This window comes from Marmota marmota, unplaced genomic scaffold, assembly GCF_001458135.2.
Source record: "Marmota marmota marmota unplaced genomic scaffold, marMar, whole genome shotgun sequence".
Classification (NCBI taxonomy): Eukaryota; Metazoa; Chordata; class Mammalia; order Rodentia; family Sciuridae; genus Marmota; species Marmota marmota.
The window spans coordinates 4650150-4670426 of record NW_026000093.1 but is presented as its reverse complement, the minus strand read 5'-3'; the positions used below and the strand labels follow the sequence as shown (position 1 = coordinate 4670426).

At 35.8% G+C, this 20277-nt stretch overlaps 1 protein-coding gene and 1 long non-coding RNA gene across 3 annotated transcripts in view; one reads left to right on the top strand and one right to left on the bottom strand.

Moving 5' to 3' along the window:
* The window catches only part of LOC125610546, a 33923-nt gene extending 14357 nt beyond the window's left edge, over window positions 1–19566 (bottom strand). Inside the window, exons 1-2 of the long non-coding RNA XR_007340531.1 lie at window positions 19004–19566; window positions 14208–14393 (exon numbers count right to left, since the gene is read on the bottom strand). This is a non-coding gene — a long non-coding RNA (uncharacterized LOC125610546). The remainder of the gene's footprint in view (window positions 1–14207; window positions 14394–19003) is intronic.
* Window positions 1–20277, top strand: part of Pxdnl (peroxidasin like) — a 488149-nt gene that overhangs the window by 161223 nt on the left and 306649 nt on the right. The gene's annotated exons all lie outside the window — the stretch shown is intronic.

The window sequence follows — 20277 nt, the reverse complement described above, 5'->3', positions numbered from 1 at the left end:
CAGATTTTAGTATGTACAAAGTCCTAGAAAAAAATTGCCTATGGATACTGAGGAATGACTTTAATATTGATGCAAAATTCAGAAATATATATAAAAAAAGACACATGAAATCTTATTACTAACCTTATCACATTGGTAACCTTAGGTATAAGTATCCCATTAAAATTTAATATCCATTTTTATGATTTTTTTCTTTTGATATGTTTATATGTATACATGTATTTGATATATATTCATATATAAAAACTATATATATATATATATATATATATATATATATTTCTTATTGCAGCTTCTTTTTTGCACAAAGGTGACATATTTTACTTTTTATTACTTAATGACATCTCCTGGACCTCATTCCGTTAATAGTTCACAGTCTTTACAGAAATATTTAAATAGCACCATTGTGTGCAATTGTGCGAGTTCTGCATGGATATTAAAGTTCTCCCCAACTTTTTTGTTCCTACTAAATATTATTCATAATTAAATATCAAATTAACTTGTTCACATATTATCTTCTACTTGAAGGTAAATTTTTAGGAGTGAGGTTGGTAGATTAATGGTTCAATGCTTATACCATTTGTTGAATGTTCCTAATGCTTCCTATAGCAGGACAATCGACACTGTCACCAACAATGCATACGGATGTCTATTTCACTATAGACTTGCCCAGGCAATGGTCACCAAGTTTTTAAATTTGATGATTTTTTTTTTTTTGCTGATCTAATAGGTATGAAATGATATCTCAGTTTAGTTTTAATTTTCATTCTCACATCTGAGTTAAATCAATTTTTTATGTTTAAAGGCCTTTTGTTTACTTTTTCCTGTGACCTGCCTGTTCATGCCCATTGTCCAGTTTTATATCAGGAGTTGACAATATCTTTATTTTTAACTCTTTATATTTATTTAGCCTTTTCCTGCAATGTGTGGAATAAATATGTCAATTTTTAATTTGTCTTTCCTGAAGATATTCTGTTGTTTATAGTACTAAAGTTTTAGTTTTTAAATTTTTCAGTAGTTAAATTTATGCATACTGGGGCTGGAGGTGTAGCTCAGTGGGATAGAGCTCATCTAAAATGTGCAAAGCCCTGCATTCCATCCCCAGCATCATAAATAAAAATTACCTCCTTTCCTTTTTATGCTTTTAATTTTTGAGCCATAATTATAAAGCCTTTCCTTGACCTGAATTCATAAAAGAATATACCAGATTTCCTTTTAACAGCTGTATGGTTTCAGATTTTTTACATTTAGATCTCAGATCCATTCAGTTTCTTCAGTGCTTCTTGTATAAATCCAATTTTATCATTTCTCCAAGTGCCCAGCCCTGGTTATACCACCGTTTATTTCAAAAGTTCACTGATTTAATGTCACTTTTATTACATACTAGATTTTCATATGTAGTTGAGCTAATTTTCAACTTTCCCTTCTTTTGTACTAATAGACTATTTTTAGAACAATCTCTGACTTACAGAAAAATTGAGCTGCTAGAACAGAGTTCCTATCTGTTCCCCTCCCTTGGCCTCACACAGCTTTTTCTATTACACATGTCTTACATTAGTATGGACCATTTATCACAGTTAATGAAATAATGCCGATATCTGATTACTGACTAAAGCACATCATTTACTCAGACTTTCTTACTTTTCACCTATGATTTTTTTTTTTTTCTGTTCCAGGATCCCATCTAGAGCCCCACGTTACATTTAGTTGTCATGTTTCTTTAAATTCCTTTTGGCTGTGACAGTATTTTTAGAATTTTCCTGTGTTTGATGACCTTGGGAATTTTGAGGAGCACTGGACAAGTAGGTCATAGGATGTCTCTGTTACATATAGTGCTGTTAAATCACATATCGAGTTTTTTTTTCTTGTGGTTTCTTGCTAGTGTACACAGTGCAATCAATTTTTGTATATTGGTGTTGTATTCAGTGATCTTGTTAAATAAATATTAGTTATAATTCTTTGCTTATAGATCTTTTGGATTTTATGTGTACATAACTATGCCCTTTGGGAAAAAAGTTTTTCTTGTCAATCCTTATGTATCCCTCAGGGGACAGTGTCTTGGTTTCTTCATATTAGCTGATTTTTTGAAAAGGTTGATTTGAGAATATAGTGGCATCCAATGAAGTAGTGATTGATTTGTGACAAACTACTGACAACTGATCATTCTGTCTTTACTCCTACATGATTATGAAGTAAATGAATTATTCTTTCTTTTGTTGCTCCACAGTTAACCTCATCACTAGTTGCTAATAGACTAATTTTTTCTCCACAAATTTGGCACTGCAGCATAAATTCCATTCAGCTTCCCCAAAATGCAGGAATTTTTCTGCCTATTGACCTAATTTGATCCTAGATGTGGTTCTCATAATGCAATTTCCCATAACAATTGGGTCAGAGTACCAATGGCAGTAGTAGACAATTGGAAAACAGTCACAGAAAGGTAACCAGGGAGGGAACACTCTCTTTCATCTTAGGATGGTCTCTTCCTAATGAATTTTTCTTCCTCATAGTCCTACAAAAGGAAATTACAGCATCAGCTGAATTAAGGGGTCTTGATGTCTATCATTCAAGTCTTTGGTCATGGCAGAAATATTTAGTGGTGACTAGAGGGCTAGTGGAAAAAGATCCAGGCAGATCAGAGAAAGCTCCCAGTTAGTAAATAGCTGACTCCAAGATCTATGTGTAGAATTTTCAATTTTATTTATCCATAGATTTACATGATCACATTTTGAATACTATTCTCAATCTCTTGACTCAGTCACTATTTTGCTTTACATAAGGGAGTAGCTTTTGTAATACAGTATTCCTGTGGAAGGAATTCAAAGGTCACTAACTGGATTTTCATTTTCAAAAGAATATTTTAGCTGTGAAATATTTAGTCAAAAATTTAAAAATAGAAATGAAATGCTCTATTCTGCATAATTATTAGGCACCAACAAAAATAAAATAAAAAAGTTAAAAAACTAAATTGGTGAAAAGAAATCAATAACAACAACATATACAATATCACAGTACTAAATATATTACTTAGTAAAAAATTTGAAAAAATTTAAACACTATTTATTATTTATCATATACATGTTATATGTGAAATATTATGGCAAAAGCTTTACAATGACTAAATATATGGCCTTGGGTAAATTATTTACTTCTGGGATCATAGTTTCTTCATTGATAGGGCTCAGGGATTATGTCTTCTCTAAGCATTAGAAATTCAGTTATTTCTAACAGAAAAAAAAGATATGGCAACAGGGAAAATTTATAAGGAATATTGTTAAATTTATAGGTTAAAATATAGAACATATTTCAAGATTTCAAGTCCCATCCCAGGCATAATGCTATTGGCAAATTCCCCTGTTTCATGTAATAGGTTGCTTTCAGGTAAATGGGAAGAAATGATTATACCAATGCTGGATGTTAGGGTTTGGATGTGAGGTGTCCCCCCAAAACTCACATGTGAGACAATGCAAGAAGGTTCAGAGGAGAAATGATTGGGTTGTAAGAGTCTTAACCCAATCAATGATTTAATCCCTAGATGGGAATTAACTGAGTGGTAACTAAAATGGTAGGGTGTGGTTGGAGGAGGTGGGAACTGGGGTGTGGGGTATATATTTTGTACCTGGAGAGTGGAGACTCTCTTTCTGCTTTCTGATTACCATATAAGCTGCTCCCCTCCACCACACTCTCCCACCATGATGTTCAGGCTCACCTCTAGTGCTGTGGAATGGAGCTGGCCTTCTAGGGACTGAGACCTCTGAAACTGTGAGCCCTCAAATAAACTTTTCCTCCCCTAAAATTGTTCTGGCCAGATTCTTTAGTCACAGCAGCGAAATAACTGACTAAAACACTGGGCTCTGTCTTGTCACTTCAACTGCTGGCTGCCATGTTGTTTTACTTCAATGTACCTTGTCTGAAGAATTGAACACACAATTCTCATCCAAAGAGCTTTCTTTTTTCTACAGGATTGTTTGGGGGCATAGGCATTTTGCTGACATTTTTTTATTTAAAAATTCTTCAAAAATTGTAGATTAGATGGTTGAACTTATATTAATTGTTTTCTATATTATTAATTATTCTTCACTTTTGCATCCTAGCTACCAGAAGAAAAAGAAAGCCACAGCATATAAGTAGGAAGAGTTTGTTCATACCAAGGTGTGTCAGCCCTGACTTGAATTTGGAATCCTTACTCATTCATAATTTTAAAATTATATATTATTAAATGTGATTTTTGACATACTAATTTTTATGCATAATAAAACATTTTTAAAAAACACATGAAGTCACTATAACAATAAAAGTATAAGCATAATGATAGCTTTGGAATCATCTCCCTGGGTGACAGTTCTAGCTCTGTTTTTTATTAGCTGTGTGATGCAAGTTTCTGTACTTATAAAAGAGGGTAATCCTAGTTCATGGAATTAACACAATGATTAAACAAAATAATACATGTAAAACACAGTGTATGGAATTTAAAAAATGTATATTAGTTTTTTAGGGATGCTGTAAAGTGTTACTAAAACCTTGAGGTTTTAAATCAAGGGGAAATTTAGTTCATTTTCCCATAAGTTGATGAGGTTATTATTCTATTTTCATTGATGTTAAATTTTCTGAGTTTTTAAAGAATATTTTCTGATTAATCCTCTGTCAGAAAAGAAGCTGACAAAGATTTTCCTCCCATATCTGTAGCTCACTTTTCACTCTCTTGTTTACTTTGCTCTGCAGAAGCTCTTCAATTTGATGTCACAACATTTATTGATTCTTGGTTTATTTCTTGAGCTTTAGGAGTTTATTAAGGAAGTCAATGCCTGCATCTAAATGTTGTGTGTTGGTGCAATATGTTATTTGTGCATGTATGAATGCAATGGACTCCATCATTATGCATAACTATAATGCACCAATGAAAACCTAATAAAAATGTATAATAAAATAAATAAAAATAAATTTTCTCACAGTTCTAGGGGCCAGAAGTCTGAACTGAAGGTGTTGGGAGGGCTGCAGCCCTCCTGGAGGCTCTGGGGGAGCTATTATTTGCTTCTTTTAGCATCTGGTAGCCACTGGCACTGCTTGGTGTTGCTTTCCTGTGGGACCATATAACTCCCATGTCTGCTTCAATGTTCCTCCTCAAACTGCCTGCTCCTCTGTGACTATGTGATCTCTTTCTGTCTCTCTCTTATAAAGACACATAGGATTGGATTTAGGGACCCCTTAGATAACACAAGATAACCTCCTACCATGAGGTCCTTAATTTAATCACATCCCTGAAGGTTCTGTTTCCCTTGTCAGATAATATTTACAGATTCCAGTAATTAGGATCTGGATACCCATTATTCAGCCTACTAAAGAAAGGTAAATGCTTATTATTATTATTATTATTATTATTATTTATTAGTGATAGTAGAAATTATCTAATGGTATCATAAAAGTAGTTGTATTATAAAAGTAGCATATATTTAAAGATATTCTAATTCAGAGTTGCAAAAGGAAGAATAATATATAGAAAAGACTTTGGACTTTGGAAATTAACACTATAAAAGGAAACATTATATGAAGCCTAAGATATCGTGCCATCTAAGAGTCAAATATTAAATATTTTTAGAGTGCTGCTCTTGATATAAAAAAAATAGTCAAAAAAAAGGTGAAAGAAAGAACTCATATTGTGGAGTTGCTGTTCTATGTCTAGTAGGATCTAATATATAACAATAAATAATAATAAAAATAAATGAAATCATATTATGGAGAACACTGTTCCGAGTGCTTTTCATCTGTTTAGTCGTTTAATAAACCCTATGAAGCACTCCCATGATCCCTATTTTATAGCTGAGGAATTTGTAGACGAGAAGCTGGCTAACTTGGTAAATGCTGCAGTGAGTTTCCGTGGTAGAGCCTAACCTGAATCCAGGTTCTCTGGCTTCAGAGTGTGTGCTCCCAGCCACTTCTTCATCCCACTCCTCATATGCAATAGTCTCCATGTAACTTGGAGAGATTTTACCTTCTGCATCTATAAAATGATGACTGTAATATTTTTCTACATTACACAGATAAAGAACTACTCTGTTTTTTCTAAAAGACTTGCAAACAGTTTAGTTGATCACAAACTAGGTTTGTGGGAGCTCCAGAAACAAAATGGTAAAATTTTTTATTAGTGTGACTATAATCCCTCATCTTCCCTGACAAATTCCTATTACTGTTTTTCCTTCAGTCACCTCCTTGGCCCAACTACTGTCATGAATTGGCAATTTTGTACTAGATAAAAATAGAGGTATCTAGGGTGGGCTTCAGGGGAATATGGCTCATAAAAACCCTATGCAAAGCCCTTCTCTAATAAGCATGACCAAATATTTCTTAGCTTTAAGGCAGGAACTTAATACTTGGGCAGGAAGTTCTCCTTAGAGTCTCATTTGTCTTGGTCTTAATTTATGCTACTCTGAATTTAGAGACCCTGATTATAGCAGGAGGCCTCCTCATAATTCCAAAAAGGAAGTTCCAAAATGGTGAAAAGACCCATGAACATGCAATTCTCTTAAAAGTTTATTACATCATTTTTACAATGAATCCATGTTTTCAAATGTGCCAGCATTAATATATTACCTATCTTCCCACCTGCTATTCTTAGAGAACTGTCTTAGGTGCCCTGGATCATAGTCCTTCCCTTCCAAAGCCCTGGCAGACTCTTGAGATGGTTTTCTATCTGTTTGAGGTGTTTCCTATCTGTCATCAATATGGCCTTTTCTATTGTACCTTTCACACAAAGAGGTATTCTATAATCTCTGTATTATTAAGAAATACACTTCTCTCACCCCATAGGTCTCTCTTCCTAGCCACCGGCTATTACTCTGCTCTCCTCTAGATATGCATGAGCTTTCTTTCCTTTCTCTCTCAAACCTACTCCAGTCAGTTTGCAACACTTCTGCACCATTTGCTTTTTGTTGGTGTTTGTGTGTGGTAGGGCTGGGGATGTAGCTCAGTGGTAGAGTGCTTGCCTAGCACACATGAGGTCCTGGGTTTGATCACTAGCACAGTAAAAAATCAATCAAAAACCCCACAACCAAAAAACAACAAGAGCAACAACAATACTCTCTTCAAGGTAACCAGTGTCCATAGGGAAAGTAGCCATTCTTCCATGTTTATCCCACTTGACTGATCAGTGATATTTGACACAGGTGGTCAATCCCTTGCTTTTGACATACTTTTCTTTAACTGAGTTCTGAGCTACCACTGGTATCAGTCAGAAGCTTAAACAACAATATTCTTACCATCTGGGAGGCTGGAAGATTAGAATCAAGGGGTAGGCAAGTTTGGCCTCTTCTGAAGCCTCTCTCCTTGGCTTGCAGATGGATTTTTTTTTTCTACTGTGTGTGCACACATCCTGGTGCCCTTTCCTCTTCTGTTAAAAACACCAGTCCCAGTGAGTTCCTCACATGTATTAAGGTGACTGGATTAGTCCCCTTAATCAAATTAATGGTTCATACTTAATTACCTCTTCAAACACTCTATCTCCAAAATCTCCAAATATAGTCTTATGTGGGGTTGGAGCTTCAGCGTAGGAATTTTGTGGAGGGTGGTGGGAAAGTTATAATTTATTTCCATATCACCCCTCTTTCCTTAATTTCTGGCTCCTCTTGTTTCCCTTGCCTGGATTTCTCTTCTCTTCCTAGGTTTAAAGCTGCCTCAAGGCTCAGTCAGTATTCAGCCCTCTGTATTATTAAGAAATATACTTCCATATGTATATGCTTATCTATGCTGACTTTTGATGTGAGAATAACCAGTCCCCTTGGACTCTGTTTCTCACTATGACTTCTTTGAGCTTTGATGTTATTTCACTGTGTAAGAGCCAATGGGGGTCTTGCATTAAGTACGTTTGAAATCAAACTTGATTTATATTTTTAACCAAAATGTTCTTTATTATAAGTTCCTTCATATCAGCCTATAGTACTTTTTATCCTGTCAGTTACTTGGCCTATAACTTCAGAGTTATTCTTATCTTTCCCTTTACCTCACACCTACATCTATAAGTTTAGTTCATTCTATATTCAAATACAGAGGTCCCCCCTTTCCCTCCAAAAAGAAGGGGACATCAATTTGGCTCGGGCAGGTTCTTTTTTTAAATATATATATATATATATATATATATATATATATATATTTAGTTGTAGATGGTCGCAACACCTTCCTTCCTTCCTTCCTTCCTTCCTTCCTTCCTTCCTTCCTTCCTGAGGATAAAACCCAGTGCCTCATTCATGCCAGGCACGTGCTCTACTATCACTAAGCCACAACTCCAGCCCTAGGGCAAATTCTTAATGCTTGCCACAGAGAAGAATTCTAGGAAACATTAGAAGGTGAGGCACAAGCAGAGATTTATTTAAGACCAGCAAAGGTGTGGCACCTCAACACAGAGTGTGAGACCCCCTTACAGGGAAAGACACAGTGTGGTTTTCAAATCCATGCTTATTTTTACATTTTCAGTTTAGAATGAACAAACAAGCAAACAGGTGGGGATTGAAATAGCACAGTCGCCATAGTACACACAAATATTTCTGGCCCAATAGTTCAGATCATTTCCCTGTCTATGGGTACCCAGGTTTTAAATCACTTTTCTCTCTACATGAACCCAGTGGTTACCAATAAACAAACTTATTACATATAGTCTTGCCACAATAATGGCTCTGCAGTTTATAAGTTACTTATTTATAAAAGAATTTTAAGAGTTTTTATTTTCCCACAAGATTCCAAAATTTTTTAATTTATTTTTCCTTTTTCTCCCACTCACCTATCTCAGTTTCACTTTCCACAGTTTCAATTACCCACAGTCAACCATGGTCCAAAAATATTAAGTCAAAATTCCAGATATAAATAATTCCTAAGTTTTACATCACACCTCTGAGCACTGTGACGAAATCTTGAAATGTCATACTCCAGGCTACTTTGTCCAGAGTATCTACACAGTATACACTATCCATCCATCAGTCACTAGGATTGTATAAAGTTTGATATTATCTGTGGTTTCAGACATTCACAGGGGATATTGGAATGTACCCTGAATGGATCATTATATATTTCAAATCAGATCTGTTGACTGTCTTATCAGTTGGCTTCATTTTTTTTTTTTTTAATGTAGAACCACAGTTTAAGGGGCTGAGGCTGTAGCTCAGTGGTAAAGTGCTTGCCTTGCATATGTGAGGCACTGGGTTCAATCCTCAGCACCACATAAAAATAAATAAAGATACTGTGTGTTCATCTATGACTAAATAAATATTTAAAAAAGAACCACAGTTTAACCATATACTTAACTATAACTAATTAAGCAAAATGGTAGCTGGTTAAGAACTATTTCTGGATGTGTTTGTGTGGGTGTTTCAGGAAGAGATTAGCATCTGAATTGGTGGACTTGAGTAAAGCAGTTGACCTACTCACTGATGATAGGAACATAATTGGCTAATGCAAATAGCTTGAAATTGTTAAAGAATTATGAATAAATTGAAGGATCATACACAAATAGTTAAAAATAGCTAATTGCATATTAAATCTTACTTATTTTTTCCAAGTATATTAACCACTAGGGACTTTTTCAAACTTACCCAGAATCATTGGAAGCAAATCATGAAGAAATTTAGTGTGTTAAAACTCCTACATGTATAATCAGCTTATGATTTTAGATATGGTTCATGATTTATTCTTTTCATGAAAATATGCCATTATTATTATAAAAATCAAATGTATTAGTTCAAATAGATATGCTTTCTTGATTCTGAGGAACTTATTAAATGTGATTTTGTAAGTTTGTTAATCTCTATTGTGAGAAAATATAGATTCAAAATATGTGTCACAAGGCCACCCCATGACAAAAAGCTTAAGTTGTTTAGTGGACATGGCCTGAATGATAACAGCTTTTATTCTTTCTGCCATTGCTCACCATTTAATTTCTTTTTGGTGGTGATGATGGGGTCATGGGCATTGAACCCAGAGGTACTTTACCACTAAGCTACATCCCCAACCCTTTATTTTCTATTTATTTATTTTTATTTTATTTTGAGACAAGGTCTCCCTAAGTTGCTGAGAGTCTTGTTAAGTTTCCAGGCTGACCTCAAACTTGCAATCCTCCTGTCTCAGCCTTCTGAGCCACTGGGATTACAGGTGTGCACCATTGCATCCAACACCATTCAACTTTTTGATAACCAAAATTGCCTCTGCAGTTCATAATGACAAAGTGATTGCCTTTTACATGAAGTTTTATTTATATTTGCTGGGTTTACTGATTTGGGTATTTATACTGGACATTTCTCAAAATAGAAATTGCCTCTTTGGTACATAAGGAAAATCTGGCTTTTATAATATTTACTTTTCTTTCTTTTTTTTTTTTTGCATGGGCTACTTTCAACATTTGTCAGTATCACTGAAAACACATTTATCTGGTGATATCCAGCAAAAACTGAAGATGGAAAGCTGGAAAGTTTGTTTGGAGGTTCTGAGCAGAGTATTTATCCATCTGGGGAAAATATTGAGAGAAGATAAGGGAAACAGTGGTTTTGTGAAGAATGCACATAAAAAAGTGAAGAGAGAAGGGTCTCTGCTGGTGAGCCAAAATGGGAATCTCAATACCATGGACTGCGGGCTATTGCTACCTTCATACCCTATTTAATGAAGGAGGTTTCAGAAAATGAATCGAGGTACAGCATAGTTTGCTAAATATACCAGAGCAATAGTTTTTATAACCATGAACTGGAAAGAATAAAAAAATCACTGAAGATTATCTTGAATTGCATATTTTCATAGATAGGTAGCTACAGACACATGGGTAGGGAGGAAACTATTAGAAGAGTGGCTGGTGTTCAGTAAGTACAATTTAAGTGTTCTTTTTTAAAATATTATCCAAAGTAAATTTAAAATATTGTCTCATTAATTTAGGTAATTTGATGATGGTGATTAGCACATTTTTAGTGTAAAAAGTAAAACTATATTTAAAATCAAATTTTCTTTTAGGTTTTCAGAGGTATTGCTTCCTGTTAAGGTTTGGATCTAAAATGTCCCCTGAAGTCTCATGTTTTCAAAGGTAGGGCTTTGGGGAAGTGATTGGATCATGGAGGCTTTGACCTTATCAATGAATTAATTCATTGATGGCTGAATAGATTGGAGAGATTTATCTTCTCTCTGGCTCCTTCCCGTCTCTCTCTGGCTCCTTCCCGTCTCTCTCTGCCTCTCAGCTGCTGTGATCTGAGCCCTTGCAGCATGATGTTCTGCTTCACCTTAGGCCCAGAGCAATGGAGCCAGCTGACCATGAACTGGAACTTCTGTGACTATAAGACCAAAGAAATCTTTTCTTCTCTAAGTTGTTCTTGTCGGGCATTTTGGTCACAAGGATGAAAAGCTAAGTAACTTCATGACAGAAATTTGGCTGTAAAAGACCTTATTTCTGGCTCACTACAATGAAATCCTAATCTGCTCATTATTTTGGGAAGGCTCAAAGACTACAGAATATGCAAAGAAAAACCTTTAAATCCTTTTTTTTTTTTTTTACCTTTTGTTTTTTACCTTTAAACCTTTGATTAGTTGTTTAGCAAGTCTGATTATAGGGAAGAAGAGAGCAATAGAATTCCAGATCACGATTTCTTCCCTCAGGGTATTAAAAAAATCTATTTTCAATAAATATTTTAAAGAGAGGCAATTATTTTGCTTTGGCTAGGAAATTATGTCAATGCTGGGTTTTTTTTTTAATTTTTTTCCCTTTTTCTTTTGTGTGACTATAACTTGCAACTTTGTTCTTTCCAACTTATCAACTTTGTTTTTCTTTTCGGAATTCTAATCATGTGCTACCATGTTCTGATCAGAATTTTTACTTTTCTTTTTGTTATCCTTCCAGACCCACTTCATGAAATTTGGAGCCTGACATTTTCATTCTAAAAAAATAGATTTTTCTCTATCAGAAATTATTGTGCTGCCTTTCCTATCCTCAGGCAGCAGAATACAACAGACACTAGTATGGCAATATGTAAATCAATGGATGTGTAACCGATGTGATTCTGCAATCTGTATACGGGGTAAAAATGGGAGTTTATAACCCACTTGAATCAAAGTGTGAAATATGATATATCAAGAACTATGTAATGTTTTGAACAACCAACAATAAAAATTAAAAAAAAAGAAATTATTATGTTTATATTTTATACTGATTTTCAATTTAAGTGACTCTCTAAGGAGTCCATACAGGTGGTTGTAAAATGACTGAGTTAGTGTGATTTGGCTTCTTGGAATTAGCTTTAGGATTAATCTAATATTTGTGTTTATAAATATTTGATGGGGATGGTGTTTAGAAGTCACATAGGTGCTACATAATTTATGAGAGTAATATTTTAACATCACATGTCATTTTTTCCCCCTTAACTTGTTTTGTCTTTTCTAAAAATTCTAACAATTTCTGATAGAGCAGGCTTTATCACTGGAAACAGAAGTTAAGCAAATTATGTAAGCACAGTAACCTGGAACTTGTGTATCTAACCAAAGGAAATGTTCTTTTTCTACCATGTAGCTGCATTCTTGGGTACCTTTGGTAATTTTTCAGCTTTCTATTGACTATATTTTATTATCTTTATATCTCCCAGAATTCAAGGTTGTCTTAAACATGGAAAACAACTTTTCATGATAATTACTTAAAGAATTAAATAATTTAAACCCATTATTTAATTATTCATTAAACTTTATTTTTTTTTTCACTTTTTAAAAAATATTTATTTTTTAGTTGTAGTTGGACCTAATATCTTTATCTTATTTATCCATTTTTATGTGATGCTGGGGATCAAACCCAGGGCCCTGCATATGTTACATGAGCATTCCACCACTGAGTCACAACCCCAGCCCCACTTACTTTTTAACCCAGGCCTTCAATCTTAGAGAGGTTGCTACATGTAGGAAGATTGCCAAAACCTTTTCCAATGTGCTAAAACTGTAATACATGGCTCAGTATGATGAGGTCCTAAACATATCTGTTTTTTTTTTTAAATTTTTTATTGTTGGTTGTTCAAAACATTACAAATTTCTTGATATATAATATTTCACACTTTGATTCAAGTGGGTTATGATTTAAATAGTCTTATTGATTAAACAAAAGTTAATGGATATAATGATGATAATCAAATATAAATGAGCTGGGCATGGTGGTGCACGCCTGTAATCCCAGCTGATCGGGAGGCTGAGGCAGGAGGATCATGAGTTCAAAGCCAGCCTCAGCAATAGTGAGGCACTAACCAACTCAGTGAGACCTGTCTCTAAATAAAATACAATATAGGGCTGGGAGTGTGGCTCAGTGGTCTAGTGCCCCTGAGTTCAAACCCTAGTCTGTGGTGTGTGTGTGTGTGTGTGTGTGTGTGTGTGTGTATGACTGCTTTATCTTGACTGACTACAGATTTGGGTTTGAAACAATCCCTCAGCTGTGACTTTCCAACTAGTAACTCTAGAGCCCTTTTATTTCCTGGGTCGAATCTGATTTTTTGGGGAGGAGGATACTAGGGATTGAATCAGGGACACTCAACCACTGAGCCACATCCCCAGCCCTATTTTGTATTTTACTTAGAGACAGGATCTCACCAAGTTGCTTAGCTCCTCGCTTTTGCTGAGGCTGGCTTTGAACTCAAGATCCTCTGTCTCCACCTCTGGAGCTGCTGGAATTACAGGCATGGGCCACTGCACAGGCTTCCAGATCTGATTTTAATAATGCTGAGTCCACTATGAGAAAAGCAAAATTTATATGTATCGGAAAGACATAATAAGGTAGAAGGAGCTTCTAATCACCACTTTTCATTTGACTTTTTTAATGTTGGCAATTATATTTATACTCTTTATTGTTGTGTGTGATAGTTTGTTTTAGAATATACTATTTCTGGGGCTGAGATGTAGCTCAGTGGTAGAGCACTTGCCTACCATCTGTAAGGCCCTGGGTTTGATTTCCAACATCACAAAAAGAGACAAAGAAGCAAAAATAAATAAAAGAAGAAAGAAAGAAAAATACTATTTCTATTCAGCAGAGCCATAGCAGCCTGTATGAACCAAAGTACCAATTTCTGTGGTGTAACATAAAATGATCAGGTCAAGAATACCATTTTCAGTAGAAATGTGAAAATGCTACATTCAAAGCAATGTTACCAAAACAATTTTTGGTAATAAATACTTCCCTCATGGCTCAAGTGGGAAAAAAACAAACAAAAAAGGATCTGACTTACTGTATTTTCTCTCCATTTTTGGGTCAGATTCATTTTTTCCTTAAGGCCTGGGTCCAGCAGGTGCCCCAAGAGGCAAACCCTGAATTGCTAAGTGTGGACAGCAGTTCTCCTTCACACAGTGTCTGGGGTTATAGGATCTTCAGACTCATTTCTGGCTAACTTTATTCTTCTGGGATTAACAGCATTCTGGCAAAGAAAAGGGAAATATTCTACCTGTGTGGATTTATCTTAATTGCTAGCTTCAAATACTGTAAGCATACTCTGTGCAGATTTTTTTTTTCAAAAGGCGAAAGGAAGAAAAAAAATGTGTAAGAACCAAAGAAATACAACCACAGGGTGGGGCATGTGTCATTCACCATTTAAAGAGCACTTATGACCTCTTAGTGAGCCCTAAGTCTGCTGGGTGCTGTGAACCATCCCAGTGAAAGAGAAAATGTCGTCTATCACCTTCTGTATCAGGGGAGGAGGGCAGATTACATGATTAAATACTGATGTTAATTACTTGCCAAATAAACATAGGCATACACAGTGAGACCCGCGCGCGCACACACACGTATGCACAAATACACAGTTTACAGAATGAGGGCAAAACAGCCTGGAACAATAAGAAGAACAGCTTATTGAACACTTCTGCAAATTCTTGTAAATGCTTTGTATAAATTTTAATCTTTTAACAGTCCTTGCTGTGCTATTACAATTCCCTGGGGACACAGAGGTGCTACAAAGTTGGGCAACAATAGACTTGTTCAGAGGAGAAGCTGGGCATCACATGCAAATAAGCTGGGCCCTGAGTCCTTACTTTCTCTCTGCCTTGGAGAATAACTTTCTTCAGCTCCAGGGTGGAGCCTTTTGGTCCTAGAAGATATGGCTAGGGAGGGAGGACAAGGGAGAGTGCTTTAAGTAGTAAAGTTTCAAAAATATAGCACAATAATAACTGATAATTGACATTTCAAACCAGGAAAAGTCAGAAATCTTTTACCTCTTATTAAAGAAATATGAGAAAGTTTCTATTGAGCAGAGCAAGTTTTGAATAGGCACATATCAGGGGTTAGGCAACAATCTCCTTTTGTCTCCCCAGGAGGATGGGGATGTTAAAGTGCCCTCGCTCCTTAGAGTTTGCTTTCTGTTTGGCGATTAGATGAGCTGAGTTTGGTGAGACAGAGGCAGAGGGTTCTGGCTCAGGTTCTTTTAGAGCACTGAGACTTGGTTTTGTCTTTATGAATTATTAGAAACAATTTAGAACAATTAACTCATTTTGTAGAGAACTGAAGCCCAGATGGGCTATGTATTGACCATTGAGCAGGATAGCCAGGATGGAAACCTGGTTCCCTAAGTCCTCATTCAGAACTGTTTCTACTGACACTTGTTCCTCTCGCTATTCATGGTTATTATCTTAATTGTTATGTGGTCACTTTTTATTATGCTTTTACGTCCTGAGTGTTACCATGTTATAATGATAATAATAATATCATTTCAGGTGATCTGACATTACCACAAGATTAAAACACAGATTGTTATTGCTATATTGCTGGGCATTTCATAATTTGAAACTACAGAAAATACCCCTTTGGACTAGCTTTCTATTGTAGCATAACAAATATAGCGGCTCATTACAAAGCTCATTTGTTTGCTCAGAGCTCTGTGGACCTGAAGTCTGGCAGGCTCTTATTAGGGTGTCTGTGCCTGGGCTGCTACCTGGAAGCCCTGGGGAGGCATCTGCCTCCAGGTTGGTTTAGGTTTTTGGCAGGCGTCAGTTTCTGCAGTTCTACAGAGACTCCTGCTCCCTTCCTGGCTAGTGTTGAGGGTGATTCTTATCTGCTGCAGGCCTTGCTATGGTCCTGGTAGTTTTCCCTTTATCTTGAAAGCCAGTCAAGGCCCACCAAATCCTTCTTAAGCTCTGAGTGTCTCTGACTGCCCCTTCTGCCAGAAGTAGAGAAAACTCTCTTCTTATATTAAAATTTCCTGGGATTCAATCAGGACTACCCAGAAAAAATCTCTTTGGTTAATCTCTTTGATTAAGTAGTTTGATTAAATTATGTGTTAATTTTTATGTATGCAAGGTATCATAGTCATGTGCAGGATATCTCATTCTATTCAAAATCCCATCCTTGTGGAATAAATCCTGGAATGGGGCATCTTAGAATTCTGCCTCCTGTATTCTCCAAAGTTGAATCTGGGGCACTAATTTATTCATTTTATACAGGCACCCACTAACGCACACACAGAGACTTTTGCAATATCATTTTTATATGATGTGCTCTATTTTTCTCAACAAGATTTTAACTGCACCAGCATAGGTAGGCAATTAGTAACATCTTTTTAAATGCTCTGTAGTTTTAGACTATCAAGTTTTGCTATTTTTCACTTACATTATACACAATATGTGTTTGTTTAGTATTGTAAAGCAATCAAACATTGTTCTAAAACCTATAGATTAGTAGCAAGTTTGTGAGGTGTGCATATTTGGAATATATCCTCATGCTTGGAAGTAGAGAAAATTTGTATATAATATTAATATAATCCATTTGAATATAGATGTACTTGATGTATGTTCCTGCCAATTTTTTGAAAGGTGAAGTTAGCAAGGTAGCAAAGTACTTTCAAAAATTTTCACAGCATATTGGTAATATATGGAAAGTATAACTCATAAATCAGTCTATTACTAAACTCTTAAAGTGGTCAACTGTATTGCCATTCAGCAATCTAATTTCCATTTCTTTTGCAGCTTACCAAAAGAACAATATATTTTCCTGAGGAAATACACAAAAGTAATTTTTTCAATTGCAAGAAGAAACTATTTGTGTGACTATAAATGGCTGAGTTGTAAGAAAGTCTCAACTGGAAATATGCAGATACCATGGTTACCCAATGCGTGTGGCTTTTGTAATATATGGAATTACAAGAAAATAGAAACAGGAAAGACAATAAGAGAAATGCCATAGAGTACCTACAATACCTCTAAAAATAAATTATACTGTTGTGAATTTAAAACATTCTTTATTTTCCACCTGAAAAATATTGAGAGTTTTTAACTCCTGTAGGAGTAGAGGTTATTTGTGAAAACTTCCTTGGGGATATCTATAAAAAATTGACTCTACGCCATCATGTCTTTAGCTATTACTTTCAGTTCCATGACAGATTTTATTAAAAGTTTTCATTGTGTGCAGAACTTTGTATTTAAGTGTTCCCTTAAAAATGCAAATAGATTTTCAAATCAAAATCTGATCATATTACAGATCATATGTTCCAGACTATACTTCCTTGTTCTGAATCATTTTCTGAAACACACAAGAAATACTCGAGTATTTTCCCAGGTAAAAAAATGCTAGAACCTAATAGAAGAAAAAGTAGGCCCAAATCTCCATCATGTCAGATTAGGCCCCAAATTTCTTAATAAAACTCCTTGTAGCTCAAGAATTAAAACCCAAAATCAATAAATGGGATGGATTTAAGCTGAAAAGCTTCTTCTCAGCAAAATAAACCATCAGTGAGGTGGATAGAGAGCCTACAGAGTGGGAGCAAATCTTTACTACAAGCACATCAGATAGGGAACTAATCTCTAGGATATATAAAACACTCAAAAACCTTAACACCAAAAAACCCCAAATAACCCAATCAATAAATGGGCGAAGGAACTGAACAGACACTTCTCAGAAGGTGATGCAATCAATCAACAAATATATGAAAAAATGTTCAACATCTCTAGCAATTAGAGAAATGCAAATCCAAACGACTCTAAGATTTCATCTCACTCCAGTCAGAAAGGCAGCTATTAAGAACTCAAACAACAGTAAGTGTTGGTGCAGATGTGGGGGAAAAGGCACACTTATATATTGCTGGTGGGACTGCAAATTGGTGCAGCCAAACTGGAAAGCAGTATGGAGATTCCTTGGAAAGCTGGGAATGGAATCACCATTTTGACCCAGCTATTTCACTGCTTGGTCTATACCCAAAGGACTTAAAAACAGCATACTACAGGGACACAGCCATATCAATGTTTATGGCAGCACAATTCACAATAGCTAAATTATGGAACCAACCTAGATGCCCTTCAGTAGATGAATGGATAGGGAAACTTTGGTGTATATACACAATGGAACATTACTCAGCATTAAAAGATAATAAAATCTTGGCATTTGCAGGTAAATGGATGGAGTTGGAGAATATAATGCTAAGTGAAGCAAGCCAATTCCCCCAAATCAAAGGCCAAATGTTTTCTTTGATATGAGGGTGCAGATGCATAATGGTGATTATGTGTGGGGCGTGGGGCATGGGAGGAACAGAGGAACTTTAAATAGAGCAAAGGGGACAGGAGAGGGCAAGAGGGTAGGAATGATGGTGGAATGAGTTAGACATCCTTACCCTAAATACATGTGTAAGACACAAATGGTGTGAAAATATTTTGTGTACAACCAGTGTCTTGAAAAATTGTGCTCTGTAGTATAATATGAAATGAATTGCATTCAGCCATCATGTATAAAAAATCAGAATTAAAAAAAAAGAAAATTTTTAGTACTTTGAATAAGAACCACCAACATCCTTTGTGTAAACGTTAAGGTCTAGATTTGTTTAGGGAAAGGTATTATTATTTTTCTCTCTCTCTGCAGGCAAGGGAGTTAGTCCTGGGTCTGGAATTGAAACTTGAGTCTGCATGAGTCCAGAGCACCAAATTTTAACCCCTGTACTCTGCTGTCTTTTTTGGAATGACCAGTTCCCATATGGAGCAGCAGCTTCCTGATTTCAGATTTCTCTCTCTCTAGATCTGCTCTTCCCTGGAGGAGGCTGTAGGCACTGACCTTTAACAGATGTCTTCCCATCAGGATGTGCATCTTCAGGAGATGTCAGTAGAGAACTCACTTAGTGAACTGAGCAAAAGGAACTAAAATATTAGCAGTTGGCCATATTTGGAAATTACTGTACCCTTTACTTTAAAGGCGGATAGATAAGATTTTCCAAAGAAATGCAGTAGCAATTCTGGGGTATTTGGTTCTACAATTATAGCTTCATCTCAATTCTGCCCCTCGTCGATCTGTCAGGCACGTTTTATTCAAAACCTTTCCTGTTTAGTTTACTGAAGTCTAGGGAAAGGGACTTTCTCCTAAATACCAACACCTGCTGACTTCCAGGTTGTAAGCCCTCGCCTTTTGGACTTTGCTTTGTTTGTGTTTCCTATTTCTGGCCCATTCTCTGCTTTGGTAATCGCTGGTGTCTTTGCCCTTTAGCTTCAGACCTGCTGTTGCCATGTGGAGAGCCCGGGTGATTGGCAGCTTGTGTAGAGAGACAGCACCTGGGGCTCAGAAGACCATTTTTGTTGCACAATGACTCAACAGGCAGTCGCAACTTGGCAGCCAAAAAGAAGCAGGGAATTTCAAAATGGTGGAGTTTTATTCAAAAATCATTTCGTAACTACTTAGTCATCTTTATATTTGAATGTGGCTGTTAATGGAAGACCCTTGCAGTGTGTGTATGTGTGTGTGTGTGTACTCATGTGCATGTGTATGTGAATATATGTATGCATGTTCCACTAGAGTCAGAAGGAAATGGACAATTTTTGAAATCTCCTTGCTTTCTTTTCCCTTTCCATTTTCAGTAGGAGATATGATCTGGTAGGTATCTCTTCAGCAGATGAATCATTTATGCCTTTAAACTAGTGTGCTCGTTTCATGTAAAATGAATGCCTACTTGTGTAGGAGTGGCTATAGACATCTCTGCCCCTCTTAGTCCTTAATTTGGATATTCCACTGGGTCTAGGAATCAAATTAACACAAGCCAGATTAGTGGATAAAAAATATGTAAGCTTTATTAATTTTTTATAAATACATGGGGGATATTCACAAGAGATAAAGATCCAAAGGAATGGTCAAAGCAGGAAACTCTTATACTTTTTTTAGACAAAGAATGATAAACATTGTAAAGAAATGACAAGGCAAAGGGTTCTGGGTTAGGGGTAGTAAATTCCTGGGGCATTAGTATGAGATATGTTGTGTAAACCTAGTGGAAGAGTAGGGTTATTTCAGGTAGTTTACATGGATCAATTTCAGTATCAATTTGAAGTCACTGGTTATTTTCT